This window comes from Macrotis lagotis, chromosome X (assembly GCF_037893015.1).
Source record: "Macrotis lagotis isolate mMagLag1 chromosome X, bilby.v1.9.chrom.fasta, whole genome shotgun sequence".
In the NCBI taxonomy this organism is placed as follows: domain Eukaryota; kingdom Metazoa; phylum Chordata; class Mammalia; order Peramelemorphia; family Peramelidae; genus Macrotis; species Macrotis lagotis.
Window position 1 is genome coordinate 592985473 of NC_133666.1, and position 26598 is coordinate 593012070.

Below are 26598 nucleotides of genomic sequence, written 5' to 3' on the forward strand. Positions count from 1 at the left end.
TTTTCTGGTAGTGATGATTGTTTTGACTAAATTACTATTCTTAAGGAAGTAGGGCAGATTGCAAGGTGCCAAACTAGGTCTTGAATTCCTGATGGGTGACTGGACAGGATATGAAGCCATTACCCCTCTTCTCACTACTTTTTGATTCTTCACCTCCTTGGGAAAACTTTTTAAGAGAGAAATGGAAAGAGATTCATTTATTATTCATTTATTTTCAACCTTTTTCTCTTTCTCTGTATCCTGTGGGTTGTGGCATTCTCTTCTCATCTCATCCTCTCTATCCTCAGGACAATAATTATAACAAACAGTCTCTCAACATTGTTCTTCCGAGACCTTTCTTTCCCTTCCCCCTTGTCTGTAAAACTTTGAGACCAGCTGGTGGTTGAGCATAACAAAAACATCTGGATTTCTATCCTCAGACCAATATTGACATTCCATCCCTACTGTTTTCATTCCATTGTTTTTCATAAAAGGGAAAAAAGATAGATAGTTATTAAAAGAAGGAAATACTCCCTTTAGTCTTTTCAGAAATCTACAACCATAGTAAGAGAGGGGATAAAATGAATATTGAAGGATGAGAGGAACACAAACCATAGATTCCTTCACTGTGGTATGAAAACAGAAAAGATGTATCAATGTTCTCTAGTCAGTGAGTTTTTATATTTGTTTTATTTACTTTTCTCTTATATTATGTGTTCTTAGTTGCCAACTGGTATTTTTTAAAGGTCTTTTTAACTTCCAGTGTGTTGGTCATGTGAATAGAAAGAAGGGGATGGATACTAGGGATAGAACTGATGTGAATAGAATTGATAAAATTGGACTACTAATTGACTATTTGGAGTGAAGGAGAGAAAAGAGAAAAGGTTGATGCTTGATCTTGAACCTAGGTGACCTGAAGGATGGTGATGTCCTCTATGAATAGAGGAAACTTCTTTAGAGTGAAAAGGAATTGGTTATGGGTAATGACAAAGTAAGAATTCTTCAATGCAGTTTGCAACCATTGATCCATCAGTCACCCATTTCTTGATGTACTGATCAAAATCAATAGATAAATCCATTCACCCATCCCTAATTGTACTACTTGATTCACTGTTTCCCATGAAAATGAAAATGAGATTTAGAAGGGAGTCTGGGTTCTTATTCAGCTGTCACTGTCCAAGGGCAATATGTGAGTAGGCTAGAGGTAGGAATAAATTTATCTGCTTACAAGTTTCTTGCTCATGAGTAAGTTAAATTCAACCAAAGGGATCATGACCCAGAACATGCTTTTGGAAGCTTTCCTAGTCACAGGATGTTGGGTGGGAAGGGTCAGTACAGGAGAGTGTTCAGACATAGTGGTCAAGAGGACATGGGATTGTGTTGGAAACAAACCAGAGGTTGCTATCCTGAATGGGGGTTAGGGGGAGGGTTTATTGAATTGAGGAGTTAACATGGGCAGACTTGTGCTTTAAGGCAATTTAGCAGTTGTGTAGAGAATGGATCAGGTAGGATGAGATTCCAGTAGGGAGACCAATCATAATTCTTCCATCAGAGACCATGTGTGAGATGATGAGGACTTCACCCAGTATGCTGGGTCTGAAATCATTTTGAATGGTTTCATTAAAAACCATTAGTTTTAATGGTTACCCCTTACAGTAATTTCATTACCTCTTTGACATTATTCTATGAATCCTTAGAGAGTATAGGACTCTGCTCTGGAGACTGCTTCTCTTGTCCAGTTCTCTCATTTTACAGATGAGGAAAATGAGGCCTGGGAATCATTGCACTTAAAGTAATTCAGCATAGGAATGTTGCAAAAATAAAATAAAATTTTCATTAAACTACCATATAAATTTCTGTGTCTCATTCCTTTGCCTATACTCCCTACCCCTACCCCCACCCCTGCCACCCTACTTCTTCAAATGTCCTAAGGATTGCCTGATAAAGGTTTTATCTTGTCAGGTTGGTGGGGAGTGAGGTCAAACAATCTTCATGTACTGATGGAACTGTTTTTCCTATTTGGGCAACCTTATTATTGGGGGAAAAAGACAGCAAAAATAACAAAAATCCCCCAAACACTTGAAAGTTCACTATATTGCCTTTCTGTGTACATGATTTTCTTAAATTTTAATGGCAGAGAGCTCTTTGGAAGGTTTCAGACCTTGACTTTGATACACTAGTAAGTGTCTCCCACAGTGCAATCTTTGAGTTCCCATTCCAGCAGTGTCTTTGTAGCAGACACAGCTTAAAGTCACAGGGATATTTTTCTAAAGGTGCTTAGATAATCAATGTTCATCCAAACCATTTAGATTTCTTTTTTGATTAGAGGAATATGGGGTGGGGTTGGAGGGCAGGAAGAGAGAGGTGAGACAGGAGGAGAGAGAAATTCAGAGCTGGAGGGAGAGAAAAGGATGTCTGGGTGACAGGGAGACTGTGAGAGCAAGGGAAAGACAGAGACAGTCATTATGACTTAATGATTAATACAGGATTTAAATGAAATATTCATGAAAGGAAATTGGAGCTGTAGTCAAATCCAAACACTCCCCCTCCCTATTCCCTAACCCTTAAAGCTCAAATCTGAATTCTTTTGACATTCCTATTTCACCCCCAATGTTCATTAACATGGAAAGGTTGATGAATGTAAAGGGAGAGAAAACTTATTCCTTCAAGTTGTCATTCACTAGAAATGTTTTCACTAAAGCTCCTTCAGTCATTCCTATGCTTTTTAGTGGCAATATTCCCATTTGTATGAGATCCATGAAAAGTGCTTTTCAGTTCTAGGAGCACAGCCCATAGTCCTTGCAGAGGCAGTGCAGTGTGGTGTAGTGATTTCCAAATTGGGGACCATGCTCTATCAAAGCACCTTAGCAAGATGACCTTACCCCTAGGTCGCATGATCAACTAATGTATGGACAGAAAAATAGGTCACATACCATTTTCCTCCCCCAAAATACCAAAACTGGGTTTATTTCTGGAACAATTGCACCAGTTACATCCATCATTGTTCCCTCCTCTTCCTCCCCAACTGCACTGCTACCTCAGGCATCTTCCTGGAAACCTGAAGCAATGAAATTGTTCAGCAATCTTAAGTCAATCTTTTGTCCCCCAGACTATCACCCATTTTCCTTTTTGTCAAGTTAGAATAAATAAAGCAGTGTGTGTGTGTGTGTGTGTGTGTGTGTTTTGAGCTAAATCACAGATTTCATTTCATTTTCTCTCAAATCCACCTCTCTTCTAAATTTCCCTGTTACTGTGAAAAACATCAACAACACACTTCTAATCATTCAGGAGGTTTGGGACCTTAGTGCCATTCATGGCTTCTCACTCTCCCAAACATCTCATACCCAATCTGTGACAAAATCTTCTTGTTTCTACATCTATAACCTTTTCTCCATCTATACCATGCTCTCTTTTCACTATCCCATGCTCTTTTAGTTCAAGCATTCATCACATCTCTCATGTAATATTACTATATCTTAATTGTTTTTTCTATCTAAAATCTTTCTTCATTTCTAACTAAAAATCTCTCCATCTTCTATACCACTGCCATAATTATGTGACTAAAACACAAGTCTTTTCAAGTCATATAATTTATTAATAAACTTATATGACTTCTCATGGACCTTAGGAATATATATTATTTCATTTTTATTTCTTCCTTCCAAATGTCTACTTTTAAATATATAAAGGAGTTGGATTGTGGTTTCCCCTAATATCTCCTCCCCTCAAGATATATAATCAGTGATTTATTTGATATGGTGACAATATATTAAGCTAGCTGTAAAATTGGGGTCCAAACATGATCAGTTAGTCACAAATAAGTCCTTCAAGTGAATGAAAGGGAACAAACAAAAGAACAATGTAATTGATTTAGCAAACAAATTACCACCCCTCCTCCTTTTAAATAGCTAAAACTTGATGATTTTGATGGTATTTAGACTCCAGAACATTTGTAAAAGTGACCCCTACAAGGGATGGAGAAGGAACTTAATATTATTTTCCTTCCTTCTTGTAGCTGCTATTCCTTTAATGCTTTTATCTCAGTTTATCAGTTAGGGTTATATAGACTTGTTCTCTAATTCAAGAACTTGACAGATACTTAGGTATCAACAGTAAAGAACTGGCCTAGGGATTAGCAGTGCCTAATATAACACTTTACAGTTTGACTATGAGTGATATATATATCATTTTAATAATAGCTCACATTTATGTAGTATATTATAGTTTAGTAATGATAACATATTTATAGAAAATAATTTTACAGCTTAAAATATTTCTTCTTGGACAGGTGGTAAAGATATTTTTATGCCCATTATACAGATGGAGAAAGTGAAGTCACAAGGTAGATCATTAGCAGAGATAACAACTGAATCCAGTTGATCTGTCTCCAAGTCCAGGACTTTTCACTTTATCATTCAATTCAATTTAACACAGTATCCCATACATGAAAGGGATTTCACAAATGTTTAGGGGAAGCTAGGCAATACAATACATAGCACAACAAGCCCTGAACTCAGGAGTGAACCTGAGTTTTAATCTAGTCTTAAACACTTGACACTTATTGTGCGACCTTGGGCAAGTCATGAAACTCTTACTGCTTCATATCCAGGGCCATTGCCAGTCATCCTGATTGCTGGATCGAGATGACTTTGGAGGAAACAGTGAGGCTGGTGATTTAGCACAATACTTTCACTCAAATCTAATTCTCATGCATGTCATCACATCAACTCCCTGAAGTCACAGTCTTCTTTAGGAACTGATGACGAACATCACCATCATTGTCATCATCAATTCAATTGAGCAACCATTTATTTTTGTTATTTATATTTATTCATTTTTCAGTTATTTCTGAATCTTCATGATACCTTTGGGGTTTTCTTGGCAAAGACATTGTAGTAGTTTGCCATTTTCTTCTCCAGCTCTTTTTACAGATGAGGACACTGAAGAAAATAGGGTTAAGTGTCTTGCCCAGGATCATACAAGCAACTATGTGCCTGAGATCAGATTTGAACTCAGGAAAAGGAATCTTTCTGACTCTGGGACTGACATTGTACCACCTAACTGCCCCAAAATATTTATTAAACACCTTTCATGTGTAGATAATTTTGTTAAGTGACTGGGGAGTTTATATAAAGTTTATACAACACATTGAAGTTAATTAACACTTATTAGCCTTAACTCTTCTATCTTCATTTCTGAATCTCTGGACTTTGAAAGTCATATGTTGTCATTTTTTTGAGGTCAAGGGCTATCTTTTAGTATGTGTAGATTCAACACAACACAGATTGCTTGGAAAATAGTAAGTACTTAATAAATGTATGTTATTGTCTTATTTAAGCATTTGCTACATTTCAGGCATTCCTTCCTATAGCCTCAATTAGAGATGATACATACTATGATTGATAAATTTTTTAGAGTTTCCAAAACAAAGTGCTTTGTGAGGTCTAAGAAAAAAATAAATGCATTATTGACAACATGAATCTGGGAAGAACAATTCTAAACTGGGTTTTTAATTGAAAAAGTGGAAAGTTGAAAGGGGTAGTAAAGTTCTCCAGACACAGAGAAGAGAGCAAAAGAACTTGTGTGGGTGCAGGGAGAGATGAGGCAGAGTATTTATGCACAGCTAAAATTTTGAGTCTACTGGAATTGTAGGAGGATGCTATGGATTCCTCTTTTCTCTAGGGTAATTCATCATGTGTTATCTTAAACAAGAAATTTCAAGAGTAAGAGATTCTGGTCATATTAACTTCTTTTCAGCACCTAGGACAGCACTTGATATCTTCTGGATGCCATAAAAGATTATGGTTGTGATGCATTATATTGTGTTATTCTGTTGCTTTGTGTTATACCGAATGCCATTGCATTGTATTTCAAATGCCACCTTCTATATACACACAAAATTTCTAGTCTGCATCTGTCAGGTGCTGGTGCCCTCTATCCCCAAATTATTTCACTTGTGTTTTGTACCGTACATATTTTATATATACTTAGAAAGAATAGGGATTTATACTCAACCACAATTAATATAATCCCCTAAGACACCTTATAATTGGTCGTTCAATTAACAGAGTAAACTAGGTATTATAGAATTTTCTTGTAACCTCATCACAATGTTGGAAATTGCTTAATCATTTGAAAGGACAATAGAGGTTTTTGGCATTTTAATGGAAAGTAGATGTCACAATCTTGTGATCTGTTATAAATAACATAAAACTATTGGCTAATACAGTGGATTAAAAAAAGTATTCACATGATCTTGACAGGCTGAAGCAATGGGATAAATTGATTAAAATGAATTTGAGATTGAATACAATTGGAATGACCACTAACCCTAACAAGTGGTTAAAAAATTAATTTGACAGTTGCTAAAAGGAGAAAGCTTGAATGTGAAAGAGATCTTGATATTTTTAATGAAATGCAAATTCATATTGCATCCAAAATATGATATGGTGGACAAAAAGTCAATATCTTCCAATAAAAGAAGCATTGGTGGAAGGAGATGGTAGAACCAATATAAGTCATCTAAGTTTTCTCAATTTTCCCCCTCCAAAAATTTTTAAAATAATGTCTCAAAATGAATTTTTGCAGTGGCAGAACCAAAAAAAATTAAAATACAAATGGGTGAGTCAATTTTCCAGCTCAAGGCAACTTAGAATTTTAACAAGAAAGTTCTGTCTCACCTTGGTAAGAATGGAGCACAGTCTAGAGCAAGTCATGCCATTACAAGTCACACCCCAGGAAGTCAGAAGGGGAGTGCTAAATAAGCAGGGATGATGAATTGTGGCTTCTGGAACTCTTAACTTAACAGATTTGAAGGGAGTAAGACAGTTGATAAGGATATTACAGGGAATTTTTTGCTTGTATTAGGTTCAGGGTTCTGTTATAATCCTACGGCAAAGGGGAAAAGGACTAGTACATGAGACTATATAGTTGTATGGATAGAGGGACCTGGTCACAGTTTCAGGGATAAGAAGGGTGCTTGTGGTTGCTCATAGACCTCAGCACAGGTTTATATTTTTTTAGGTTTTGCAAGGCAAATGGGGTTAAAGTGGCTTGCCCAAGGCCATACAGCTAGGTAATTATTAAGTGTCTGAAACCAGATTTGAACCCAGGTACTCCTGACTCCAGGGCTGGTGCTTTATCAACTATGCCACCTAGCTGCCCCTCAGCACAGGATTCGAGAACAGATCATAGTATCTTGGAAGACTTAACAAAGACTTACAAATCCCTAGAACTAACTAGAAAAAAAGCACAAAACACCTGAAGCTAAGGGTAGTGCCCTCTTCACCATGGGAGAAGAGCTGACTTTAACGTAAAGTTAAAAATCAAGAAATGTACTGGGAAACTGAGCAAACAGTAGCAAAAAAAAGAACCTGACCATAGAAACTATGGTGAGAGGGAAGATCAAAACACAAACTCAGATAAAGAAAACAATGTAAAACTATTATATTCAAAGTTTAAAGAAGAATGTGAATAGACCCCAAAAGAATTTCTAGTACAGTTCAAACATGATCTTAAAATTCAAATAAGAGAGAGAGAGAGATCAAAGAAAAATTGAGAAAAGCAATGAGAGGAATGTAAGAAAGTTATAAAAAAGAATCAACAACTTGGTAAAAAATATTGAAGAAAATAATACTTTATAAAACATAATAGAGTAAAGTGGTTTTAAAAAGCACGAAAATCCACTTCAGAGCATCTTAAAAAGAAGAACTGACAACCAGGGAAAAAATATGAACCAAAATTCACAGAGAAAAAAAACACCTCTTTAAAAAGTAGAATTTGGGGGACTGCTAGGTGGCACAGTGGATAGCTCATTGGCCCTGAAGTCAGGAGTACCTGAGTTCAAATCCAGCCTCTGACACTTAATAATTACCTAGCTGTGTGGCCTTGGGCAAGCCACTTAACCCCATTTGCCTTGCAAAAACCTAAAAAAAAAATCCTAAAAAAAGAGAAGAATTTGCCAAATGAAAAAGGAGGCATAAAATCTCATTGAAGAAATATTTTTTAAATTGAAATTGGGCAAGTGGAAGCTAACAAATCCAAGACACATCAAGAGACAATAAAAAATTGAAGAAAACATGGTTTTATTGGAAACAATTGACCTGGAAAATAGATTAAGGACAGATGATTTAAGAATTAATGAACTACCTTAAAGTCATGATAAAGAAAAGAACCTAGATATCATAGTTCCAAAAAAAGTACAATGGCAAACTTCCCAGATATCCTAGACTAGAGGGTAAAATAAAAATTGAAAGAATACACCAATCATCTCCTTAAAGTGATCCTTAAATGAAAATTCCTGAGAATATTATAGCCAAATTCCAGAACTTCCAGGTTAAGGAAAAAATAATGTAAACAACTAGAAATAATTTAAATATCATGGAGACACAATGAAGACTACATAAGATTAGGTAGTTTCTACATTAATGGTTCAGATATTCAAGTATGGTATTTTGTATGGAAAGGAGCTAGGTTTATATCCAAGAATTATCACCCAACAAAACTGAATATAATCCATTAGGGGAAAATGAATATTTAATACAATAGAGGATTTTTCAAGCATTTCTGATTAAAAGTTCAAATCTGAATTGAAAATTTGATTTTCAAATATAAAACACAAGAGAAGAAAAAGAAGGCAAACTTGAAAGAGAAATCATAAGATCTTTACTAGTTAAACTTTGCATTCTTGCATAGGAATATGGCACTCAAACTCCTAACAACTTTTTCATTGTTACAGCAGTTAAAAGCATATACATTGGCAAGTGGACCTGGATGTAATTTGACTAGAATGGGATAAAATCTAAAAATTAAATTTAAGGTGTGAGAAAGGGGGATGCACTGGGAAAAGGAAGGCAGAGGAAGAATAGTTTAAATGATCTCATATAGGGGTGGCTAGGTGGCACAGTGGATAAAGCACTGGCCCTGGAGTCAGGAGTACCTGGGTTCAAATCCAGTCTCAAACACTTAATAATTGCCTAGCTGTGTGGCCTTGGGCAAGCCACTTAACCCCATTTACCTTGCAAAAACCTAAAAAAAATGATCTCATATAAAAGAATCACAAGAAAGCAATATTGTGGTAGGCAATTCTTGAACCTTACTATCATTGGCACTGGCTCAAAAAGGGAATAAAGTACATATTCAATTGTATGTAGAAATCTATTTTATATTTATGGGAAAATAGGAGCAAAGGGGATAAGTGAAGTGGGGGATGGCTGAAAGAAAGGAATACAATTCAAGGAGACAGTAGTCAGAAGTAAAACACTTTTTAAAGAGGGATAGGGTGAAAAGAGAGAAAAAATAAACAGGTTAAAATGGGACAGAGGGAAATAAAGTTAGTAATCACAAATATGGAAAAAATTAGTAAGTTTTTTGACAAAACTTTATTTTTCAATGTATGGAGAACTGAGTCAAATTTATTAGAGCATAAATCATTCACTGATTGATAAATGGTCAAAGGATATGGACAGAAAGATTTCAGTTGAAGATATTGTATATGTGTCATATAAAATTGCTGTACTATTGATTAGAAAAATTCAAATTAAAACAACTCTAAGGTATCTCCTTGCACTTATCAATTTGGCTAATATGACAGAAAGAAAATTACAAATGTTGGAGGGAATGTGAGATGACTGGGACATTAAAGCCATGTTAGAATTAAAAACTGATTCAACCATTCTGGTGAGAAATTTGGAACTATGAAAAAACTGTGCATACTTTTTTCTTTTTTCTTGATATTTTATTTTTCCTAATACATGTTATGGAAGTTTTTCAACATTCATCCATATACCTAAATATGTTAAGTTGCAAAATTTCCTCCCTCCCTCCCTTCCCAACACCCTCTCCTCAGTGTTGAATCATCAGATTAATATTGTACATACACATTTGTGTTAAACAGGACTACAGAATATTCATTTTCAATATGAGGAATTAGAATTAAGGGAAAGCAATACATGAGATATTTTTTAAAAAAGTGTAGTGTTGAAAAGTTTGTGAAAGATTTTTGTTTTGTTTTGTTTTGCTTCCTCTCGGTGGGAATAGCATTGTCCATGGCTGGTTTATTAGGGTTATCCTTGATCTCTGAACTGTTGAAAGCAGCTGCATCCATCAGAGTTGACGATCTCACAATATTGTTGGTAATAAGTACATCTTTCTCTTGGTTCTGCTCCCTTCACTCAGCATCAGATCATGTAATTCATTCCAATTTCTATATAATTCAACCATTTATAGTTTCTTATAGAACAATAGTATTCCATAATATTCATGTACCATAACTTGTTTAACCATTCCCCAATTGAAGAGTATCCTTTCAATTTCCAATTCTTTGCCACTACAGAAAAGAAGTGCTATGAATATTTTGGAACACATGGGACTTTTCCCATTGTTTGTGATTTCTTCTGTATATAAATCTTTATATAATTTCTTCCGTATTTAGAATTGGAATTTCTGGGTCAAAGGGTGTGAACAGTTTTATTGCTCTGTGGGCATAGTTCTATATTGCTCTTCAAAATAGTTGGATCAGTTCACAAGTCCACCGGCAAATGCTTTAATGTCCTAGTCCTCCCATAACCTCTCCAACATTGATCATTTAACTTTTTGTCATTTTAGTCAGTCTGACTAAGATGATACCTTATAGTTGTTTTAATTTGAATTTCTCTAATAATGATTTGAAGCATTTTTTTCATATGAATATATATATATATATATATATATATATATATATATATATGAACTTTAATTTCTTCATTTGAAAACTGTCTTTTCATATCCTTTGACCATTTATCAATTGGGGAACAACTTGAAACCTTATGAATTAGATGTAGTTCTCTACATATTTTAGAAATGAGACCTTTATCAGTACTCCTAGTTGTGAAGATTGTCTTCCAGCTTTCTGTTTTCCTTTTAATTTTGGCAGCATTTTTATTAGTGAAAATTTAACTTAATAAAGTCAAAATCTTTCCTTTTGCATTTTATAATATATTCTATTACCTGTTTGGTCATAAATTTGTCTCTTTTCCATAGATCTCTTGATCTATTAATTTATCTACAGTGTGGCCCTTTATGTCTAAATCCTGTATCCATTTTGACCTTATTTTGGTATAAGTTGTGAGATGTGAATCTATGCCTAGTTTTTGCCATACTATTTTCCAGTGTTCCCAAGAATTTTTGTCAAATAATGAGTTCTTATCACAGAAGCTATTGTCTTTGGGTTTGTCAAACAGTAGGTGACTACTGCAGATTACTACTGTTTCTTTTGAATTTGTCCTATTAGGCTGATCCATTACTCTATTTCTCAATTAGTACCAGGCAGTTTTGATGACTGATGCTTTATAGCACAGTGTTGGACCTGGTAGAGCTCAGATGTGCATGCTTTTTTGACCCAGTAATACAGTTACAAGGTTTCTATTCTACAGAAATAAAAGGAGTTAAATGAATTAATATATATATATATGTATATATATATATATATATATATGTGTGTGTGTGTGTGTGTGTGTGTGTGTGTGTGTGTGTGAGCTCTTTTGGTTGTGAGAAAGAATTACAAGTTTCCCATTAATTGGGGGGAATGGCTACCTAAAGTGTGGTGTATGATTGTGATGATCTTGTTCTCTAAGAAATGATAAGCCAGATATTCTTAGAAAAACCTGGAAATACTTAAAATGAACTGATGAAAAATAAAGTGAGCAGATTGAAGAGAAAAATGCACAAAGTAACAACAATATTATATGATTATCAGCTGTTCTGTGAATGATACCTCTTCAAGATCCAATGAAATTTTCAAGCATTCATGATGAATGCTTTAGGCAAAGAATAAATGCAGTCTAAATGAAGATTAAAGTTTAATTTTTCTTTTTTTATTCAGAGGGGTCTGGGTTTTCTTTAGACTAAAATGGAAATATTTTGCATAACATATATTTGCATATATATATATATATATAGATAGATAGATAGATATAGATAGATAAATAAAATCTGTATCAAGTTACTTGCCTTCCCAATGATGGGGGAGAGAATTTGTAATTTAGAATTTAAAAAAATGTATGTTAAATTTTTTAAGCATGTAATTGGGAAAATATTTTTAAAAGAAACAAATGGAGCAGGCAATACCAGTTCTATTGTTTTATTTATCTTTGTTTGTTTGGTATATAGTAATGCCAAATTAACCTTGGAGAATGGAGAACTGATTAATTCCAATCCCCAAAAAGTAGTCACTTAAATAATGAGATCTATTAGTCTTACTATTATGTTCTTTGGTCAAGCACAATCTGCTATATTATATTCAATTTGAGGGCATCGTTTTTGGGAAGATCTTTGACATATTTATTCTACAGGGCAGCCAAGATGATGTAGGACTGGAAATGATGTTGCAAGAGAGGAGGAGAAGAATGTAGCCACATTCAACTACTTGAAGATTTGGCATGTGGAAGAAGGATTAGATATATTCTGCTTACATTGAACTAGGAGCCAACAGTGGAAATTGCAGAAGGGTAAAGCTTTTAGTTCATTGTATTTAAAAAAAGCTTCTTAATAATTAGTATTCTTCCAAAGTGGTTTGCTTATCACTGGAGTTCTTCAAGCAGAGGCTGACTAAATATTTGCCAAGGATGATATAGAATAGAATACTTCTTGGACAGGAGTCAGAATGTATAACCTCTAAGGTCCCTTCCAGTATTAAGATTCTATGTTTTTTTGTCTTCCCCAGTGATGGAGCAAATTGCCTTTCTCATTCTCCTGAGAAACCCCCAATTTATTCAATATTAATTAAATTATAGACATCAAAGAAAGGGTGGGAGAGGTCATGCTATTCAAAAATGGTAGACAAAAGGACCCAAAACTGACAGCCGATGGCAAATGTGAGGCAAAAAGTACTCCAAACTAGAAAGGTATGGAAGACTGGATCCATTTAATGTAGTGATGAGGAATCTGTGTTTCTTAAGAGCCTCTTAGGGCATTGCTATATTTCTAATGACCATTTCTCCATTCTCACATCTAGGACTTTCATACCTTTATGAAAGGTTCTCTGAAAATGCCTGCCTGCCTCCCTAGAATCTGCCATCAGACTCACATGATACCAAGGGGAAAATTATAGTATAATAGAAAGAATCCTGATTTGGGACTTTGTGTTCAAGCTTCTGCCATTTATAATCTATCTTTCTTTCTATTTTGCTATCTATTATTTAGTATCTGCATTTCCATAAGCAAGTTATTTCTCCTTGTTCTCCTATTCCATTATCTATAAATAGAGAATCAGGGATTGGATTAATTATATGTTATTCTGAGTGACCATGGCTTGAATCTAACTACAAGGGCTCTCACTATTGGGTCTCTTTGAAAACCCTTCTGCCTTAAGCCCCACTTAATGACTACTGTGAGATGCTCCTGAGCCTTCACACTTCTTTTCAAGTCTACTAGCATCAATTGTGTGACCTTCTCAAATTATATATTCTCAACCCCACAGGTCTCTTTACTATGTAGATCTTGGCTAAAATAATTCAAGACAATGATAGGTTATTATTCAGTGTTTTGAATAGAGTGCTGGATTTGGAGTAGGGAAAAGTTTACTTCAAATTTTGCCTCCAACACATACTAGCTGCTTTATTCTAGGCAAATCACTTAGCCTTCAAGTCTGTTTTTTAAATCTGTAAAATTTTATAATAATTGCACCTACCTTATAGAATTACTATGAAGACCAAATGAGAATAGATGTAATTGTTTTGAGAATTAAAAGCACTATATTAACATTATTACTATTGATAAAATGCCACAGAAAAGTCAATAGTTAACAAGGAACAGATATAATTACCTTTACCTTTTTCATCAATGAAAAGTGTTGACTACTCTAGGACCAAGGACAGATCCCTGATACTGCTTTAGAAATTGACTGCCTTTCTGGTAGTAATTGATTCAAAGAGCAGTGAGGTGGCACAGTGGAGAGAGCACTGATCTTGGAGTCAGAACAACTAGAATTCAAACCTGTTGATGCTTAAAGCTGTGTGACTTTGAGCAAGTCACCCAACCCTGATTGTCTCACCATCTCCAGGTGACCGTATTCATGTCTGGTCAGTGGATCTAGTTGACTCTGTTTCCTCATTGCCAAATCCTATTCTTTCAATTTCTTTTTCTTCTCTTCTTGCTATAACTAGCATTTTTAATACTATATTGAATAGTAATGGTGATAATAGGCATTCTTGTTTAACCCTGATTTTGTTGGAAAATTTTCCAAGTTTATTCCCATTACGTATAATATTTGTTGATGGCTTTAGGTAGATATTATTTATTATTTTAAGGAAAACATTTATTCTTAAACTTTCTAGTATTTTAGGAATGAATGTTGTATTTTGTCAAAGGCTTTTCCAGCATCTATTGAGGTAATTATATAATTCCTCTTGATTTTGCTATCTGCTATGTTTTTTTTTTAGGTTTTTTCAAGGCAAATGGGGTTAAGTGGCTTGCCCAAGGCCACACAGCTAGGTAATTATTAAGTGTCTGAGACCAGATTTGAACCCAGGTACTCCTGACTCCAGGGCTGGTGTTTTATCCACTGCGCCACCTAGACGCCCCTAATTAGGAATCTTTAATTTGTTTTTTTTCCTAGCTTTTTTAGTTGTATATCCAATGCATTGATCTCATCTTTATCTATTTTATTCATATAAGCATTTAGAAATAAAAGGTTTTCCCCCCAAAACTGCTTTGGCTGCATCCCCCAAATTTTGATATGATGTCTCATTATTATAATTTTCTTGGTTATAATTATTGATTATTTCTGTTATTTGCTGTTTGATCCACCCATTTTTAAGATAGTTATTTAATTTCAATTATTTCTTCATCTTTTCATGATTCTTTATTACTTGTAATTTTTATTGCATCATAGTTTGAGAAGTGTTTATTATGGTCAGTTTGGTATAGGTGTCATGTACTGCTGAGAAGATATATATTCTTTTCTACCCCCATTAAGTTTTCTCCAGAAGTCTATATATCTAAGTTTGCTTTACATGCCAAAGAGAATAATTGATTCGTATTTTAGAGATAATAGAGAATCACTGGAGTAGAGAGGAGTGACATAATCAAATCTAAACTTCAGAGAAATAACTTTGACACTTTGTAGAGGGTAGTTTATAGTGGGGAGGTATTTGAGTTACTAAGACCAATTAGCTATTACAATAGTGTAGGGCAGTGGCTATGCCAGTGAAGAGGAAGTTATAGAAAACAATAAAATTTGGCACTAGATTGAATATGTGGGATAAGCAAAGGTGAAGAGTGGAGATTAATACTCAGATTGCAAAGTCATGAGTGATTTAAAAGAATGTGATACCCTTAATAGTAACAGAAAAATTCAGAATAATGAAAGGTGATGCTTGCTATTTCCACATACACAATATAGTCCAAAAGTCTTAGGATGATTTTAAACTGTGGAAGAATACAAAATAACATTTGCTATGAATTTTCAGTAAAGATTTTCTCCAAAAAACCTCATAATTTTTTATATCAGTGGCTTATTCTTCTTATGATCTGACAAAAGGCTAAGAATTATATTTTTTTGTGTGAAAATGTATCAATAGTTAATACTACTTAGCTTTCTCACAGAGTATTATAATGAGATCATTTTGAGACCTTAAAGAGTTATTTATATTACGGATTGTTACTATTGTAATTTTTCTTTTCCTGTTTGTTGGATGTTGCAGATGCCTTCTATCTGAGGGAGGAAGAATGAAAGATCAAGGGAACCTAGTGCATGTGGGTAAAGTTTGAGCGCCAAAATATAGGGGTCCTTATTCACTCCTTATCTCTAAACCTTTGGGAGGAAGGCTATATTCGTGATTTGATATAATTATCCCCATGGTAACCAACTGCCTCATGTCAGAATGACAAAAATGAAACTTCATGTTCTGACTGTGTATTTATGTAAGTGTTGATCAGGACTTCTCAGCAGGGAAAAAAGAAGCTAAATCTTTATGTTGGAAATTTTATTTTACCCTAAGCATGACAGATATAGACAGCCTGCCATATTTACATCTGTCATTTCCTCAAACTGAAAGATTATCTTTTCTTCATTTCCTTCCTTCCCTCTTTCCTTCCCTACCTCCCTCCCACCCTCCCTCCCTCCCTCCCTCCCTCCCTCCTTCCTTCCTTCCTTCCTTCCTTCCTTCCTTCCTTCCTTCCTTCCTTCCTTTCTTCCTTCTTCTTTCCATTTTACTTATAAAGGAATGGAGACTGAGAAATGTTAGATCATTTGTTTAGAGTCACATAGCTTATAAGTTTCTGATGAAGGGCTGATCTTATGTCTTCTTGATTCAACTTCCCATACTCTGCTCTCACTAGCCATGGAACCAAATTATCAAATAAAATATGTTTTATTTATGTCAATTAAAAAGGAAAACAAATCTTCAGACAACTTTTAAAATAAATACTACCATGGGCCTTTCTAGACTTAACCACAGATTCCAAAGAATTTGGGCATGTGAATCTTTTAATGTAATTCCACAATTTAAACCTCTGGGATACTACTTTACTTCATTGGATCTTCAGAATTAGGGCTAAATTTCTGGATTCCCTGTTTCACAGTGACTCACCCAAACTGCCCTTCCAATGTCTTTGCCCACAGTACTTAAACTCTCATAACTAAGAAAACTGACCTTTAGACCATATAACCATGTGGTTCAGATATAATAATATGGTTCCAATTCCACAAAAACAAATGAACAACTTGCATCTTTATAAACATCTCTATTCTAATTCTGCATCCATTGGGAGCTTTGGTATTTCCTTCCATCCCAGAATCCCTGCCTTTAATGTTTTGTCCTTCATTCTTTCTTTAAAAATAATTATTTATTTTCATCCACATGTACATGCATATTTCCAAGTTACAAAATTTCTTCCACCCGCCCTTCCCACTCCCCTCCCCAGGGAACAGTCAGGTTAACATTTTACATATTTTTTTTTAAGCATGTTCACAAATTGGTAATTTTTGGTATGAGAAATTAGAATTAAGGGAAAGAGATACAAAAGAGATAATTTTTATAAAGTGTTCAGATTTGGAATGGTTGTTTTTTTTTAATTTGTGTATGTTTTGTTTTGTTTTGTTTTTCTTCTTCTGGATGGGGTAATGTAGTCCATAGCCAGACCAATACAGTTGTCTCAGCTCTCTGGACTGTGATGATGAACTGCTTCTAAAAAGGTTGCTCATCTCATAATATTGTGGTTGATGTGTACATTGATCTGTTGGTTCTACTCCCTTTACTCATCATCAGATCTGATAAATAATTCCATGCTTCTTTGAGACTTTTATGGTTTCTTATAGAACAATGATATTCATGTACTGTAATTTGTTTAGCTGTTCCCCAATTGATGGGCACCACTCAACTAACTTCCAATTCTTTGCCACTACAAAAAGGGTTGTTACGAATATTTTGGAACATGTAGGACTTTTCCCTTTCTTTATAATTTCTTCTGGATATAGACCTAGAATTGGAATTGTTGGGTCAAAGGGGATGAACTATTTTATTGCTCTTTGTGCATAGTTCCTTATTGCTCTCCAGAAAGGCTGAATCCATTCACAACTCCATCAGCAATGCATCGTCCTTTATTCTTGAAGTAGACCATGTTATCAAGGAGGTAATGCCATCATAAGCACATGAATTGGATTTTAGTGAGGAGTTGCTGTGTTAAGTAACCAGTCTCACTTTCTCCTCTGGAGCCATTTGGGTCCAATGGCCATATTCAAAGTTTGGTACTCCTGGCTCTATCCACTGTGCCATCTAGTTACCTAAGATTACCTATTAATAGATCCCCAGTTTGGAAGGACTCATTAGCTCAATTTTTCTTCTTTTTTGGTCTTTCTTTTGCCTCATTATACTCTTTAATTTGTTGGACAGGACCTGTAATTTTTGTCACTATAGAGAGTTCCCAGTGAGAAACTTCTACCATGAAGATTAGCAAATTTTGTGGAATTCATAGTCAAAGATAGCTCCCTGGGATCCTGAGAAATTAAGTGAATAGCCTGGAGGAAGGACTTGTGTTTTTATGATTTCACTGTCAGACCTCTATCCAATATAGCGCATTGCCTCTCATCATAATCTTACATCATCAGTACTTGTATCCTTGAGATATCCCTCCTAATAGGGTAATATTGTCCTTTGTTGCTGGTTTTTTTCTTCTTCATTTTTATGTATCCAACAGGTAGAACAATTTCTTACAGAGAACAAGAACTTGTCATGAAATAATGTATTTTATGCTTATTTATATTTGTGTGTTCAGAAGTGTGAGGAATATGACTCATTTAAATTCTTTATCTTTCCTAGTATCTAGCATAGTGTGTGTCTGTAATAGGTACTTACTAATTTTTTAATTATTTAAATTGAAAGAGCCATATCAAAAGATGTTCTTAGTTCTTTCTTCTTCCTTTGTTTGGGCAAAAGTGATGAATTGTGAAGGACTCTGCAGGTCTGTATACAGGGTCAGCAAGTTTGTATACAGGGTATGTCAACATTTTTAAACCTTTTGGAAAAGGAATGATTGTGGGTGAATGGTTTAAAAATAGAAGGATGTCATTAAAATTGTGTGATTAATTAGGCATCCATGAATTATCTAGAAATTAATGTTATAAGTTTACACAGTTATTAAAGGTTAATAAATTTTAGAATGTTAAGACTGTATAATAAGTCTTGTGGGCTGCATAGTAGAAAAAACTAGTAAGCCAGATGTTAACTTGTGGAAATCTAGAAGTAAGCAGCTGCTAAAAGAATGAAGTTTGAAATATAGTCAAGTAATAGAGAAAGGGAAATTATGGGTCAATACCTCCCAAAGTTACAAAAATCATTGAATCTTAGAACTGAAAGAGGTCTAAGTGACTGTCAAATCAGCTAGTACCCAAAGGAATGCTTATATAACAGACTAAATCAAGGACTCATCTAGCCTCTGCTTGAAGACCTCTGATGAGGGAATCTGCTGATGGTGGGTATGTCCAACCCAAGATCCATGGACTGCATGTGGCCTTATATAATCATATAATTACAAAATGAAGGAAGAGTTGAATGTATTATCAAAGTATACATTAAAAATAGCATGCTCTTATTTTTTGTTAAAATGTAAATGTTTTATTATTGTACTGATTTTTGTTATTATACTTTATTACATCTTATTATCATTCATTGGTAATATGGGTTATATTCTAGTCATAAATAAATATTAAATTCTATTGTAGCCCTTCACAAGTTTTTCCTGGACTTTTTTTTTTGACACCCATGTACTTTGATAAGGCAGACAAGTCTGTTTTTGGTTACCTCTGCCTATTTGAAAGTTTTCCCTCATGTCCACCCTAAGTTTACCATAAGTTTGGAACTACAACCTATAGTACTGGTTCAGAGCTCTTGGCCCAAGCAGAAGAAAATGAATCCTATGTGCAGTACTTCAAACGCTTAAAATTAAAGATATTTTCACCAAACTCCTCCACAAATTTTTTCTTTTGCAGAGTAAAAAGCCTTAATTCTACTTCCTCACTAGAGGACTCCCACTATCCTGACCTTCTTATCTTCTGGACCCTTTGGCTTATTAAAATTATTAAAATATATACTCTTTCCTGATTATAATTGGCTAGCACTTATGTGATTTCATCTATTTCAGACTGAATGAAAAGAATGATTATGACATACAATTTTATTGGGAGGAGGTTAGAGGTAGAAGGTTAGAAGTCTGGGTTTCACTGTATGAGAGGTTTCTCACAGCGATATCTATATATCTATATCTATCTATCTATCTATCTATCTATCTATCTATCTATCTATCTATCTATATCTTTCTAGCCTTATCAGGTATTATTTGGGAAATTGAGTTGGATCTGGGTAAATTCTACATAGCCCTTTCCAAAACACTCTTCTATGTAGACTTTTCTGATCTGGTAGGAGATTGTGGGATTGATGGTGGCCTCAGGTAAAAAAGTAATGAACTTCCAAGGCTAGTGGCTGTTTTCCTTTTAACACTGATACCTTTGAAGGATAGGGTTGAATAAGTTCTAGTCACAGACTGGGGGAATGGAAGATGGAAGATTGGAAGATTAGTCCACTTACTCTTCAGAAGCTCCCCCAGGCCCTGCAGGGTAGGGGAGCAGCAATTTTCTTTTGTACCAAAGAAAACCATGAAAACAAATGTTGCATTTAGATAGTGCTTTATAATGTATAAAACTGATCTTGCAAACAAGTCTGGGAAGGACAGATAATATTATACCACTATCAAGTCAATTAGTACCCCAAAGGAATGCTTAGACCCAATCAGGGTCAGTTGATGCTCAAAGAGAAACATTTTGGGAATGATACTAAATTTCAGAACTGACACTGGAGACTAAGGTCTAACTTCAAGTCTCCAAACTTTTCCCCATATCTGATCATTGGCACATGAACCTTGATAGTTGCTGTATCAGATAAAAAAGACAAAACCACAAGAATGTCTTAAAACTGGCATTTTCCCATTTAGGAGAGAGAGAAGCTCCTTTATGGGAAGTCTGTTGTAGCCAGCTAGGGACTCCTTAGAAGAACTTAACAGAATAATCACATTAGATTTCAGCCTAACAGGATTTTCCAGACTGGTTCAAGTTTGGTTTGTTTTTTGGAGGGACCATTATTTTTTAAAAAAAGGGGGGGGTTAATAGACTGTAACACTAGCTTAATCCTTCCTATTTACTTGGCCATTTTCTTTAGTTTAATATTTACTTAGCTAAGCCCTTATCATATATCTCAATATAGGCTACAACAGTGAAAAATTACTTGATATAGACCTAAATATGTTAAACATTTCTATAGCATACAAGTTAAGAGTAGACCAGTTGTTAGTAGCATGTTCTATGGAAGGGAGAACAACTTCAAACCACTTGGGTTCTGAATGCATTTTTGCTAACTTAAAATGTATAAAAGCACCAATGATTCTTGAAAGCAATGATTCTTTTATTTTTCTCATTCTTTGTTGTTCTGTCATTTTTTAGTCAAGTCCAACTCTGTGATCCCATTTGGTGTTTTCTTGGCAGACATACTGGAGTGGTCTGCCACTTTCTTCTACATCTCATTTTTCAGAAGAGGAATTAGGACAAACAGGGTTAAGTGATATGTCCAGGATCACCTAGATAATAAGTATTTGAAACCAGATTTGAATTCATAAAGGTGATTATTCTTTACTTCAGGCCCAGAACTCTATCTACTTAACTACTTTTCTTCCCTTCTCATTCTCAACCAGCAAAATAATTCTTTAGGTACACTCCATTTCTCTTAATACAGGTTAAAAATCACATTAAATCTTTTGGTACTTCTACAAATTCTTGACTAATATTGAACTTATAGGCTACTAAATTATTTGTTTAGGTCTTTTTCATAAAAATTATTGTCTGGGGGTGGCTAGTGGTGCAGTGGATAGAGCACTGGCCCTGGAGTCAGGAGTACATGAGTTCAAATTCAGATTCAGACACTTAATAATTGCTTAGCTGTGTGACCTTGGGCAAATCACTTAACTCCATTGCCGTGAAAAAAATAAATTTAAAAAAAGAATTATTGTCTGTCCCTGATTTTCCCATACATTACTTTTGCAGTTGATTTTTTAAATTTAGGTGTAGGACTTCCTATTTTTCATAATTATATTAATTTTATGAAATTTGAGACTTTTAGCTAGTTTGCCCAGATTGTGTTTTGCAGCTTTACCCTGTTATTCAAAATGTTGTATATCCTAATTTCATCTGAAAAAGGAGCAGAAATTTCACTCATACTTTCAGAAAATGTTGAATAGAAGAATGCTTACGTCAGATCCCAGGAACACTCTATTTTCTCTGTTGAAGGTAGTTAGATGGTGCAGTGTATATATAGAATGCTGGGCTTGGTGTCAAGAAGACCTGTGCTCAGGTCAAGACTTAAAATGTATTTGTCTCAGTTTCCTCAACTATATATTATAATACTATATATTAAATAACTACATAATATAAAACTATAATATTTTAAAATGGAGATAGTAGAATCTACTTTCCAGGGTTGTTGAGAGCATCAAATGAATTAATATTTTTAATCACAGTAGCAACCTTGTAACAAAACAAACACCATATCAGTGCTATCATCATCACCACCATCACCACCATCACCACCATCATCACTACTGATCCATTAGATTTTAGGTTTAATCACTCAATAAGAGTCAAATCCAATTAATTGTGCTACCATCTAACCCATATCCAACCCCTTTAATTGTACATAATGATAACCAGAAAGATTTTGTTAAAGCCTTGCTGCAATTCAGGTAGAGACAGTCTAAAGTGTTCCACTGACTCATCAGTCAATTAGTCCTATGCAGTAAGGAAATGAGGTTCATATGTCATGACTTGTTTTTAAAAACCCATGCTGATTCTCAGTAATCCCAGCTATTCTTTCTAAATACTCAGAAACCAACTCTTTATAGATGAGTTTCCTTATTTCCTAAATGATGCTAATCATATATTCACTACATATTTCACAGATTTTGAAGAATGCATTTTATAAAATGGGTTTTAATAAAGTATGATTTATTAGTAATTTACTCAGTACAGTACAGATTATGATCACAGTTTCCAGCCTGGTTTATAGCCTTCTGCATTCAGATGGATATTTAAATAATTTACATTTAAACAATAAAACTGAGCACAAAATTACAATATCACATTTGCTTCCTAATAATAACAATGAAAACTAAATAAATAAAAATAATTTTAAGTCCTACCTACTTTTCAGCTTTCAAATTCATTAGCCATCTTTTAATTCCTCTGTGATCTCTTTCCTGATTTTTCCAATAAACTTTTCCCTTGGAATATTTATAGCATCTTTTTACTGATTACCAGATTCTGTTTTGTACTATATTTGTTTACTGTATAAATATTTTATATTTTATATCCCACACTAGACCATAATCCTCTTAAGGTCAGGGACCATGTCTTATATTTCTTTAGGGACTTCTGTAGTATTGAGCAGGCTTTCAAATAATGATGTAGATTATGACTCAATTAAAATAACAATTTAAAATATATATTTCTAATTAGTACATATCTATTGAAAATATTTAAAAATGAAGTGGAAAAATACCCATGAAAGAATTTCATGAAGTATTAAATAGAAAAACTATAGCAACATAACTTCATGTGAAAGAAAACATTGACATTGCTTCTGATGGGCAAGAATTAGAAGCAGATTGGAATCTGGAGTTGGCAGACAGGTACAAATCCACAAGGAAGACATCCCATGATTTTAGGAGTCCTCAATTTGTACATTTGTACATCAAGGTCATTCAAAGCACCTCTTCAAAGATCATCACTCAGGACTTTTTGTACTCTAAATATCATGATTCCTTAGTGGTAAAGCTTTGTAAAATGAGGTCATTCAACATGCATTTGTTGAAAAATCTTGAAATGATTTTTTACACATAATAGTTATACATTTTAATTAACAGTTACATTAGACATCAATATGTTGACTGTATTTTGTTACTAAACATAAAATTGGTCATCTTATTAAATTATGCAGAATTATTTTTCACTCTCTGAATGTGTGCACAAAGTTTGTATTTGAATGGGGTATAGTTTCTTTGGTGGCAGCTCATTGATTCATGGTGGGACACAGTAAGGCAGATCTTATACATTTGACCCTCCGGATTCATTAACTTTTTATTGGATAAATCTCAATACCTCTGGTCTTGGAGAAACTGCCTAAATATTTTCACATATGTTTAAGAGGGATAGAGATGACAAGAATTAGCATGCCTTTTTGGCAGTTCTGGATTCCATATTATTGGGAGAATTTGGTAACAGGAAAGCAGAAAAATGTTCAAGGATGAGCATGTTGCTACTATGGAATCATACCTCCTAATGCTGGAAAGAACCATAAAAAATTGGTCTATCTACCTTTCATTCATTATTCCTTTATCCTCTCTTTCTCTATGTTTGATTTTTCTAGTCATTATGACCATTCTAAAGATGAGTTAACTAATCCAGAGAAAAGTTGTTACTTGCCCCCATGTTATTCAGAGTGTTCTTTGCTTCTTTTAGGTATATTTTTCTCTAGTTGGAGACTGTAAAAATAAACAAAACCAAAAAACAATATTTTGTACAAGTTTAAATGCTAAATAAATGCAAGGTTTGCTTTTGTTATTGTGAACTACTTGGATATCACTAAGCATTATAACTCTTTTTTATTCAATGTATAAACTAACAAACATTTATTAGTCACATACTGTTTACAAAGTAATGTGCTAGTCATTGAGTTAATTTGAAAATTAGCAATACCATTATTGTCCCAAGGTGATTAAAGTATACTAAGGGCTATAAGAGACATTCACAAATAACTCTTATGTCAAATAAATATAATAAGCATATATACAGCCTCTGAAAATCCAAGGAGGGAAGGATATTTATGATGTTCTTGGGAGGGGCAGTATAATTCAGTTTTCTCTGGAATTGGAGTCAGAGAAAATTGGGCCAATTCTAGCTCTGTATCTTAATTATGTGACTTTGGGCAGATCACTTCACATCCATAGGCTTTAGCTTCTTCATTTGTAGAGTGAGAGAGTTGAACTAGATGACCTCTATGGTCTATTTGTCCCTAGAAATCTGTGATTTGATATATGGAAGAATCAGACAAGGCTTTCTGGAAGAAGTGATATTTGAGCTCTATTCTAAAAGAAAGAATGGATATATGGTTTCAATAAGCAAATGGTAGATGACATTCCCTTTCAGGCAAAGGGGTGTCATGAGCAAAGGATGAGAGGCATGTTCTTTGAAAAGGTCCTTTTTTATTTTATTTTTATTTTCAGTTTCAAATTTTCTCCCTCTTTGACAATTTGAGAAGGCAAGAAATATATCTATTTATATATATGTATATGAAGTCATGTAAAACATTTCCATATCAGTCATATTACATGAAAAATAAAGAGAAAAAATATGCTTCAATCTATGCTCAATCTGAAGTTGAATAGAATTTTCATCAGAAGTCCTTTGGAATTGTAATGGATCTTTGTATTGTTGTTTTTCACAGTATTGCTCTTACCATATAAATTATTCCCTTGTTTCTTCTCACTTCATTTTGTACTATATCACTGAAGTAATCTGAAACCATCCTAAAAGAAGTCTTTTTTTCTCATGGGAATATGTCATGTATGGGAAGAAGCCATAGAAGAAGCCATAGAGACAAGACCATACAATTAATTTCATATTTGATCCTTGAGAGGTGTTCAGTAAAGACTGCCACTTGACTCAAATGACTGCTTGAGTAGTCTAATAGAAACTGGATTTATTAAAAAATAATCCTTAAATTTTGAAAATAAGAAAATGACATCACTTCATCATATGAAGATACAGAGATAGGAGGTATCTTAAAGGCCATTCAGGTTTTTATGTACAGGAGTGGTTTGCCATTTCCTTCTCCAATGAATTAATGCAACCAGAGGTTTTTGTCTCGCCTAAGGTGACACAGCTAGTTCATGTCTGAGGCCATATTTGCACTTAGGTCTTCCTGTTTCGAAGTCCAGTGCTCTTTCCATTATGTTACTTCTTATCCACCTATTGTGTCCACTTATTCAGTCAATTTTCATTTGTGGTTCCATCTAATAAAACCATCTTTGTATGGGCTAAACAAATTTGAGGGTAATCAACAAGACTTCTCCTGATGGAATAGGCAAATGATAACAATTTGTTCCAGTGACTATGAAGGTGGCTGAAGCAGGTGCTGTGGAACACTTATAGCTTGGTCAGACATTGAAGATGCCAAATATATTCACCATATCCAAGATTATCACTAGTCATCTTGATTTTTGTCTTGCCACTGGTCTTTGATGACTCCTGAAGAGAGAATGAGGTTGATGTCTTTGCATAGCTATATCTTAAGTGCAAGTCACACTCAAATCGGGATTTCATTCATATTCACTCATATTAGCTTCCTTTGAAAAATGCATTTCTATGCATATCAATGCAAGTTCCATCCTTTTAAACATTTTACAATCAGTAATAGGATTAGTTGAATTGATTACATCACTTAGGTGAAAAGTACTTTAGAATCCAGCCCTTTGATTTTACATATGAGGAAACTGAGTTCTTAAATGACACAGCTCCTTGACCCTAAGACTTCTTCCATTTAAGAGCTTCCTGCCTTCCACTTCATTGAGATTTCTCTTAAAGTAGTGATTTGAAGTCCTACATATCTCATGGACCCTCTTTTCTCTAAACAAAGAATAGAGGCAGGGGACTCAGTAGGGATTTTTATCTAGATATTGAGTTTTAAAAGGCCATTACTAAGACTGACCAGAATGAGAGACCAAATTAAAATGGGGTGAAATTGTTCATCTTTTATCACAGTTTCTCTAGCTACACCACCTTTTCCAATTGATGACATTCAGAAAGGATGTTCTTCTTTGTTAGAATTAAAACGTCACGGTCAGGCACGTTCTCCTGATTTCTTGCAGACGGCGAGGCAATCAGTCTCAGCAGTTGGGCTGTGCAGGTGTGCAAGAGAGCTTCTAATTCCTCTGGCTATTAATCACTAGCCTGGGACCTGCACTCATCCTGAATCACTAAGTTTCTTGTATTCAGCTGAGACTACCAATGTGGTCAGAATGGTTCACCTTCTTCTATCAGCCTTT

The 26598-nt window shown here is 34.4% G+C and overlaps 1 long non-coding RNA gene across 3 annotated transcripts in view; it reads left to right on the plus strand.

Annotated features, from left to right (window-relative positions):
- The window catches only part of LOC141503299 (uncharacterized), a 182375-nt gene that overhangs the window by 2558 nt on the left and 153219 nt on the right, over window positions 1-26598 (plus strand). For 2 of the 3 annotated variants that reach the window (XR_012472807.1, XR_012472805.1), the window contains exons 2-3: window positions 12309-12464; window positions 15660-15711. This is a non-coding gene — a long non-coding RNA (uncharacterized LOC141503299). Of the gene's footprint in view, window positions 1-12308; window positions 12465-15659; window positions 15712-19444; window positions 19497-26598 lie in introns of those variants that run through there. The other variant, XR_012472806.1, reaches the window with a different exon arrangement.